The sequence below is a fragment of the Pagrus major genome, chromosome 16 (assembly GCF_040436345.1).
Source record: "Pagrus major chromosome 16, Pma_NU_1.0".
NCBI lineage: Eukaryota > Metazoa > Chordata > Actinopteri > Spariformes > Sparidae > Pagrus > Pagrus major.
In genome coordinates this window covers 9267622-9276922 of record NC_133230.1, presented here as the reverse complement: position 1 = coordinate 9276922, position 9301 = coordinate 9267622, and the positions used below count along the sequence as shown (strand labels likewise).

Sequence of the window (9301 nt, the reverse complement as noted above, 5' to 3'; positions counted from 1 at the left end):
TCGGCAGTTAACGTAAACATATGTAGACATTTGTACGTGTCATAGACTACGCACCATATTGATATTTCGACAAAACGTTTCATATCATGTTCACATTACATGTTTATGACCTGACTTTCATATCGGGAGGTGGGGGTGAGAAGGCTGCCAAGCCAGTGACTGGAGTTCAAGACTGGGTTTCAACATTTGTAAGCGTCACACCGCTGGATATTTTCCAGGAGACTTCGGGATAATTTCCCGCTGTGTGTTGTGAACAAAACAGGTAGTTTAAGCCAAAACATGATGTTTTCCTAACCCTAACCAAGTGTTTTTATGCCTAAACCTAAGCTACCCAAGTAGAAACATTAAGAAATGTTCAGTGAAGGGACTTGGGTTGCTAAATTAGAAAAAAATTAGCCTGACCGAGGGTTATGAATATTATTTCTTGCTGGTTGGTTCCAGCCATGGCATGGTGTGATTCATAACCCCTGTAAAATGAAAGCAAATACATGTATTCTCATCTAGGGTTTTTCCCACTGCACTTAGGGCCTAGGGCTTAGAAGCTCCTTAGCCCCAGGCTAAGAAACCGTTCACCCTGGTACAATCCTTGCCCATCCCAAAATGGGCTAACCCCAACATTAGCTTATGGGCTTGCTGGCCCTGCTCTAGAGCAGGGTTAGCCCAAAGCTGGTAGAGTTATCCCCTGAAAAAATGTTTCTGAGAAGGAGCTAAGTTACCCCAGGGCCAACTCTTAACCTAGGGTGAAAGATAGCCCTGTGCCAGCAATATGCAATGATAAAAGCCCTAAACTCTCTGCCAGAAAGCAAATAAGTGTATTTCCTAAAATGTCAAAGTATCCCTTTAATGTTTAAATGCCTCAACAGGAAGTAAACCATCTTTGCAAGGAGACCTTTTGACTCCTTGGATGGTAGTGGTGGTGTTTGAAATATGTTTTTGAGCACTGAATCTGACTTTCACCACCACAAAATGAACTTCTGGTAGAAAAGAAACCCACATTCTCTGATGCTCTGTCACCACATTCACTGTCCTCATACTTGAAGGGGGCAGCATAGCAGGCGTTGCGCACCAAACAAACACCACTGTTGTTTGGAGACTGTCAAAACAAAGTGAGGGTGAGTGGAAATGTCCGCTTGCACACGTTGCAGGCATCGAGGGGATCTCAATCCATCACGGTGATTCCCACAGACAAAACAGTCAACACCAAGGACAGACAAGATCAGCCGGGGCACAATACAATCTCTGTTTACTATGGGAAACCATGCATCAAGTGAGAAAGAGCGCAGGGAGACAAGGAACAGCGGAGCGAGAGATAGAAGTCGGGTGCAAAGCCAGATAGTGTGCATGATGTGTTTAGAAATTTGGAAAGAACACAGTAAAACAGGGTGGAGGTAGAAAAGCAGGGCGTTCTGCAAACAGAGGATGAGGCAATGTCACATGATCTTTTGAAGCCCGATGGATGGGGAGCTGTGAAAGCTCGGGGACAATGGAGAGTATGAGAGCATGAAATGGAGAAAACCCAGCATTGTAAACTGTGACTCTCCAGCCTGAAGGCTTCACTCCTCTGAGGGAAATTCTGGCTGCGGTCCTGCAGCGCGACTGGCCCGTTGTCAGCCGCTACAGAGCGAGAGTGTTGTGCATGAAGAGATGATAAGATCCAGCTTTGATAAGCGTCTCGTTTTGACACGAGCAGACAGGATGTGAGGTTTGGGTGCCACCGTATTGAAGAAAAACAGATACGAGAATTCAAAGTTGACAAAATGTGGATCGATAATGCACTTTGATCACTGCTTTTTCTTTTCAACTTCATACTTTATATGAGAGCAGCGGCAGAAGAAGTCTTTAGATGCTTTACTTTAACTTTTTTAGATTTTCTTGGTAGTGTCCTGTGGTTCCCAACCTAAGGGTCAGGCCCCCTACAGAGGGCCACAAGATCTGAGGGGTCATGGGATGATAATGGGAGAGAAAAGAAGAAAAAACAAAGAGAAAGTCAGATAAATTTATGGACTTAAAACAATAGATTGACATTTTGAAAGTACATTTATAGGGAGAGAGAAAAGATAGAGTACTCGGCTGAACCATGTAACCAGCAGCCAGCAGATGTTAGCTTAGCTTAGCACAAAGAGGAAACTTTCTTTGTTGGAACCGCTAAAAAATCAAAAGTAAATGTACTTTTTTTTACATCCCAACTCTGTTTGAGACACAATTCTTGAGGCTGGTAAACGAAACTCGTCTTTCATTTGATATGTTTTGTTTTTCCCCACCTCCACTTCCTCTGTTGGCCCTCTGGGGACGCCTGTGTGAATGTGTGAATACATCTGTTGTTGGTGCTGGTGCTCAGTAGCACAGAGTGAGCTGTGAGCTCTAAGAGAAGGTGCGAGGCCCACACAGGCCTCCATACAACCTACGAAACACACTGCTTTCCTCTGCTTGTGTGTGTTCCACCTGTTGAAAGGATGACGTCTCTTTACCTCCAGAAGAAGAGATGGAAGAGTGTGAATGCCCCACAGAGGGATTAGCGCCGACACATCCATGTTTTCTCAAGGGCACCGAACATACCACACACATGCTGACACTGACAAAGTCTTGATATACATTTATTTAGCAGAGAAAAGGTTCTCAAGCATCATCTCTGCCACACATTCCCAGATGCTGCTGCAGACTGGTCATCGTCACCCGCAGTTTGACGTGTTGAGCACAAAACAGCTCAAAATGACCTCCCCAAGGGAAACTGTTAAGCACATCCCCAAACCAGACTTTTATGAAGCCATAAATCCGCTGGTCAGTCAGCGCTGAGAGGTGTTTGTTATCTGCCAGCCAGCTTCTGCAGAGGAGGAGAGGAGACACTGAGGGCGACTTTGTGTAAACACATACCAAACTGGCTTTGTTGTTAAAGAGACCCACCAGAGGTCCAGAAGGGACTTCAAGGGACAAGGAACAGGATAAAGAGAGCCGCGACAGGCTTGTAAACCTATACACCGCCACACACCGCACCATGGAAAGCCATAAGATAAAAGTGAGTTTTTAAGGAGAGATTTAAAGAAAGATACTGAGCCTGGCTGCCTAAATATATATGCATGTTATATATGTATAAATAACAGCAAAAGCCTGGTCATCTTTGGTGACGTATCAAGATTTTGGAACCATTAAGGGGATGCTGGCAGAGGATCTCAAGCAGAGTCAGGCTTTTAGGAAGTAAGCAAATCACAGATGTAGGCAAGAACCTTTCAAGGCCTTAAAAAAAGCATTAAATTCAGCAAGGATTGGTGTAATGTGGTCGCTTTTCTTTGTACGTGTTAAAACCTGACAGCCACGTTTATGGTAATCCAGTGGGAATCCATCCAGCACTTTTTCCAGACATTTCATTACAAAACCAAAGATTGTAACCTCAAGGTGGAGCTAAAAGTAGTCCACCAAAGTCAGTTGGATTAATGTTCTGGGAACCATGAATGCTTATCTGAGATACTTTCATGGATAAGTGAAAAGTTTGGCCTGCAGATGTGATGAAAGATCACACAATCACTTAAGTCATTACAATTCATCCCCTGGGGACCACGAATGTTTGTATCATTCATGGAAATCGGTCCTATAATTGTTGACGAATTTGTTCAATGTGCTGAAGATAGAAACAAGATGATTCTAACCAACCACCATTTAACAGCCAAGTAAAAGTTCAAGACATGAAGCATGGCCTGAATTATAGAAACGATAACTGTTTGAATCAATGAAACGATGAAGTTGTGATTTGCATGGAGTTGTACAGTAGTTAACCGCAGCGTCTGTATCCTCACGGTCGTGTTCGACAGAGCGAAGAGGCGGAAAAACGTGAGAAATATGAACTCGGCCTTCCCACTCATCCCACCTTGGCTTCTCCTTCTCCTCGTATGTCAGCCTCTTTCATCTCAGTGAGCGCAGAGCTGATGTCATCCACATGAAGTCAAATGACTCCAGCAGCATTCGTTCACAAAGAGGAAGAATAAGGTCGATTTGGAGGTGAGGAGTGAAGAGAGAAATAAAGGGGGGGGGGGGGGGGGGGGGGGGGGGGGGCGTAGGAGTGGGAGGAGGTGGCAAAGGAAGACGGATGAGTGAGGAGAAAGGACTGAGGAGAGGAGGGAGAGAAAACACAGGGCGGAGGTTAGAGGGGGGCAGAGTGATGGTTTTAGCAGCAGTATAGAGAGGAAAAACAGCTCCCTGCTACACAACTCAAGAAACAGACCATATGGTTGGCCTGCCTGTGTGGTGTTGTCCGTCTGTCTGTGTGCAGCTTTAGCAGGGCTGACAGTGAAGAAGCTCAAGAAGGAACACGAGGGAGGAAGATAGAAGATTAAAGTGGAGGATGAAAATAAATAACTGAAGACAAGAGTGGATGACAGACGGTGAGAGAAGAGGAAGGTAGAGAGATCAAACTTTGCTGTCTCGGTCAACTCATTGTAATCTTAGTGGCATGCTGCCCTCTGCTGGACAGTAAACGATCTGCTCTCCATGTTCATTACTTTTAAATTTTTACCACAAGAGGCCGGTAGAACTTCAGCCTCTTTGTTATAGATGCATTTGGATGAAAAGGCTCTGGACAATACACAACATTTTTAAAGTTTGATGCTGAGCTACTTCTACTCCACTGATGTAATCCAATGCGCCAGTGTTGTACTTTTACTCCATTACATTTATTTGACAACTTTAGTTACCCCGTGCTTAATTGGATTGCAGAATCAGTGACATCTTATCTTTAAAAACAGAACTCCAAATATGTTCTTGCGTGAGGTCAAACAAGGTGTCAGACTTGCTTCCTCACCCTCCCTCGCCCTGGAATTATGGGAACGGACGACCAAACGAAACGCATGGTTACCTTAATTTGTCTGTGAACATTGGGGATCATGTCAGTGCACAAAATAATAAAATGTACAACAAAGGTTGAAGTTGTTTTTAGACATTTTGATGCAGAAATGTCATTTTATTTGCCAGTGTTGGAATGTAATTAAGTACATCACCCAAGTGCTGTGCTACTTAAGTATTTCCATTTTATACAACTTAATACTTCTTCTGGGATGTGGTTCATACTTTAATTTCTATTCCATTACATTCTTCTGACAGGTTTAATCACTAGTTTCTTTGCAGCTTACAATTTTTCACACCCTTCCTGTTTAGTAAAGACTACATTTTTGCTAATTATGCTGATTCTGAATTTGAATTTCCCTGATAAACTAAGTGATTAATTGATCCTTTATGGGTGGAGAAAATTCTGCCATCTCTTAAACCAAATAAACTATATAAACCCCCTTTTGGATGATCTGAAAAAAGTCCTCATCAGCTTTTACTGAGCTCATGTATCCCACCCTGTGTGTTTCTCCTCTCTGCTTGATTCAACACACTGTTATCAAGGAAGATGCACCATATAAACACAATTTGAAACCATGTCTTATATAACCACGCCCCCCTCTGCATTACATAACTGCTTTCTGGGGCAGAGTAATGCTCGATATGACTAGAAAACTTGTTTGATGTGTAAAATCCCCTTTCACAGTTCCCCTCTAATGTTGGAAGCACAAGGACCGATTAACCGAACAGGAGGCTTCACTGTGTGTAGGTGATGCCCCTTGGTCCACTATTAATTGAATTCAAGTCATGTTGAGACTTAGTGTTGCAAATAGTATTATCATGCTTAACATGCGCTTAGTGATTCATTTGCTTATCAATGTTTTATCATATATCCAGTCTCAGATACGTTAGATCTGTATCCCTGCCACTATTGTTTATCATCTTCATTCTAAGTCGATTCTAAATTCAAAAGCTGACATGTTTTTGCTTTGAAACTGCACGTAGCTGCACCCAGTGACATGTAAGTGTTCCTCGGTTTGATGTCATTTGTCCTCCTCCCACCAGACCACTAACCAGCTTAATTTGTCTAACTAATCAATGTCGGAGCGGGCTACGTCACATGTTTGAAAAATTACTATAATTGGATTTTCTTTCATTTTTTTCTTTTAAATTGCCAATTGGTAACAGTCTGCATCATGTTTTCCACAAGATGGATATCTTGTGTTGGAATACAGTTTGTGTTTTTCCTCAGTGAACGCGAGTGAATGGAAAAGAAAATGATGTTTAAGGCTTCTCGTACAGACTGCAGATGCTTTTTGTGCAGGCGTATTCCTTAAAAATATGTTATACAGCTGTCAAACACAACAGTTGTGTTAATCACCAAATGTTCTGCTCTTTGATGGCTTGGCTGTACACACATATAACAATAGAGTAAATAACACCAGACTCTTGAAACAAATAGCTCCCCTTCTGCTGCGCCACCCTCCTCCTGTTCTCAGAAAACGCTTTAAAGAACTATTAACAGATGCTGCCACCGCTAAAACACACTGACACAGTCAATTTGTCTTTTGTCCACTTCTTGTCGGTTTTTGTCTTTAACCTGCTCCCCCAGCCAACTCCTCCACCTCCACCTCCTGAATGAAGCAGGGTGGCGAGAGAAAGACGACTAGTTGTGTGGGACAGTTAGAGTGGATAGGTTTCTGAAATGGGGGTTGTTTAGCAGTTATACGTGAAGGAAAAGCGTCCGAGCCCCAACGCCGCAGCGGGAAAGGGGGGCAGAAGGTCACGACCTTGGTATCGGCTTCTTGGTGGGGGTGTGCATCCCGAAAAAAAGAAAGGGACAAGACAATTGAGCACTCTCTCTGTACACTCAGCCCCACCGGCCTCCACCCGCTCTACACCCCCAGCAACGCCACATCCCATTGAATAACGGACACTTTGATCAAAGGGGAATTCCAGCTCTCCGTCTCTTGCCGTCACTATCTCGTCAGTCAACTGGAGCGAAGGATGGAGGACATACTGGTTATTCAGTTTCTGGTATACTGATTAGAACACAATGGAGCCTCACGCTGTGTCAGTTATGTGTGTGTGTTAAAGCATCCTCTACGCCACTATATGCAGACACGCACACAGTGCACATCCCAAACAGGCTCGCTCTATGACCACGACCCTATAGCAGGTGGTGTGAGGGCAACAATTGCTTGGGCCGGAATCTGTTCTCGGCCAGCTGTGGAGACGCCGGCCAACGGCAGGAACTGCCTGAAGAGCTGGTACTGAGGAGTTTAACTGGCAGAGGGACAGAGTCGTGGGACAGGGGCAAAGAGATCCAGGCAGATGACCACTTCAGGGAGTCACAGTTAGATCGTAGAGGATGGGAAACATAGAAGAAGACTGATGAGACTGAGCTGAGACTGGGAAAGTTTCCGAAGGCCCAGACACACCAAACCTACATCAAAGATGTCCAGGTCTACTGTTGTGTCGCCTCACGTTGCCTGAGGCCCGGCCAAAAAGCTGCACTTGAACACACCGCAAAGACTACAGCCGACAGCCAACTAGCTCGTTCGCTCTGCACCTGTGTGAGAGGAAACAACTCTCCGTACCACCAGCTGGCGGTAGTCTGTAATTTGGGTTTCAAAGGTCCAGTGTGCAGGATTTAAATGAATGGACTGGCTGAAATAGAATATAATATTCACAATTATGTTTTTATTACTGTATAATCACCTGCGACTAAGGATCGTTGTGTTTCCGTTATCTTAGAATGAGCCTTTTTTAACTACAGAGGCTCTCTCCAGCGAAGAGGAACCACTAAATCAGAACGCACAAAACAAACATTGGCTGTAAAGCGGCCTTAACATATTTTTCCGCACCAGGTATTTGTTTTTTTGGACTATGTTCCTCCTGTTGCGTCAGAGTTGGCTGTCCACACACAAAACATTTAAATTTTGTGGAAAAAAGCTCTGACATTATGAATGTCATTATGGATATCAGCACACAACAGGAGGAGGACTCTAGAGGACTAGGCTCTGTGGCGCAATGGATAGCGCGTTGGACTTCTAGTTAATCGCAGGAGAAGTGATTCAAAGGTTGTGGGTTCGAGTCCCACCAGAGTCGAGCTTTATACAGTAGATGTACAAAGTTGTTCAACTTCACACACTATGTGACTATTTGAGAAAGTGGGGGCGGCTGTGGCTCAGGGGCAGCGTCTTGTTATCGGAAGGTCGCTGGTTCAATTCCCCTAGTCTGCATGTCAAATACTGAACCCCAAAATACTGCTCCTGATGTGCTGGTCAGCACCTTGCATGGCAGCCACCGCCATCAGTGTATGAATGATTTACTGTAAGTTGTTTTGGACAAAAAGCATCTGCTAAATGCCCTAAAAAAACATGTAATGGAGGATTTTGTTGGGTGGTGCAAGACAAAGGAGCTGACAGAATTATGCCTGCCCTGAACCCTGTATCCATCCAGGGGAAGGTCTGTCTATCTATCTATACGGAACTTTAACCATGCTTCACTGCAATACATATAGGCACACATCAAACCACTTCTTCATTGTTACACATACTGTATTATCTGCCGTACCGACACACATCCTCTTTATGTTTCTCTGACTTCCTCCGTGGGATTTGTGCCATCTGAAGGGTTCCTGCACAGCTGTCGTGCTGCATTAACTGCACATTTTCCACACCAACCAAGACTAATGTAAGAACTGAGGGAGCGAGGCAGGGATGGCGCTCGCTGACGCAATCTTTCAGTCAGACATGATCTACATATTAAATGTGCTGAGTAGCTTAAATTTGCAGGAGAACATTTTTATGCTATTATGCTCTTGTTTCAAATTCTGGTCTGTTGTTAAGATAAATATTCAACTTGCTGCGATCAGGGAGGACGGTTTTCAGCATACACCGGCAGGTAAAACCAAAAGATATGACACATTTGAGAGAGAAATGGGGTGCATGCACAACATGGTGTGATGTTGTTTTAAGTTCACTATTTTCCTTTGTTTGGCTAACTTGGAGTTTTATTTTTGAGACCTTTCTCATCATTTAACTCCTCATGTTTCTCCTTCACCTGTCTAGATCTGAGGAATTTACCTGGTGTCTGTAATGTTATTATTATTAGCAATGGGAGCGATGGCCAAAACTTTGAAAACAATGTCGAGCTGCAGTGGATTGACTTGAATTTACTTCTTACGACTGGCCAGTAAGTGAACAAAACAACACATATCTCTGTTTCTAAAACAACATGATGGCTGCAGCGTAAGAGGTGAAATTTGACAAAGTGTCAGGGCCAAAATTGTTCCTCCAGGAAATGTTTAGGAGCATGTTTCAGGCCATTTGGAGTATATTGGTACCTATTTGTATTGACACTTTTTTGGCTCTACCAGGCCTTTGTCGTACATTGTCATAACTTTCCTTAGAAACATATCATGTTGCTTAAGTACCTTAACGTGCGTTATCATGTCCTGTCCTTTTTCTCCTGACCGTCCATC

At 43.8% G+C, this 9301-nt stretch overlaps 1 non-coding gene across 1 annotated transcript; it reads left to right on the top strand.

The window, feature by feature from the left end:
- Positions 1 to 7831: 7831 nt before the first annotated feature.
- On the top strand, positions 7832 to 7923 carry trnar-ucu (transfer RNA arginine (anticodon UCU)). The gene is given in 2 exon segments: positions 7832 to 7868; positions 7888 to 7923. It is a non-coding gene; the product is annotated as a tRNA-Arg (tRNA).
- Positions 7924 to 9301: the final 1378 nt, after the last annotated feature.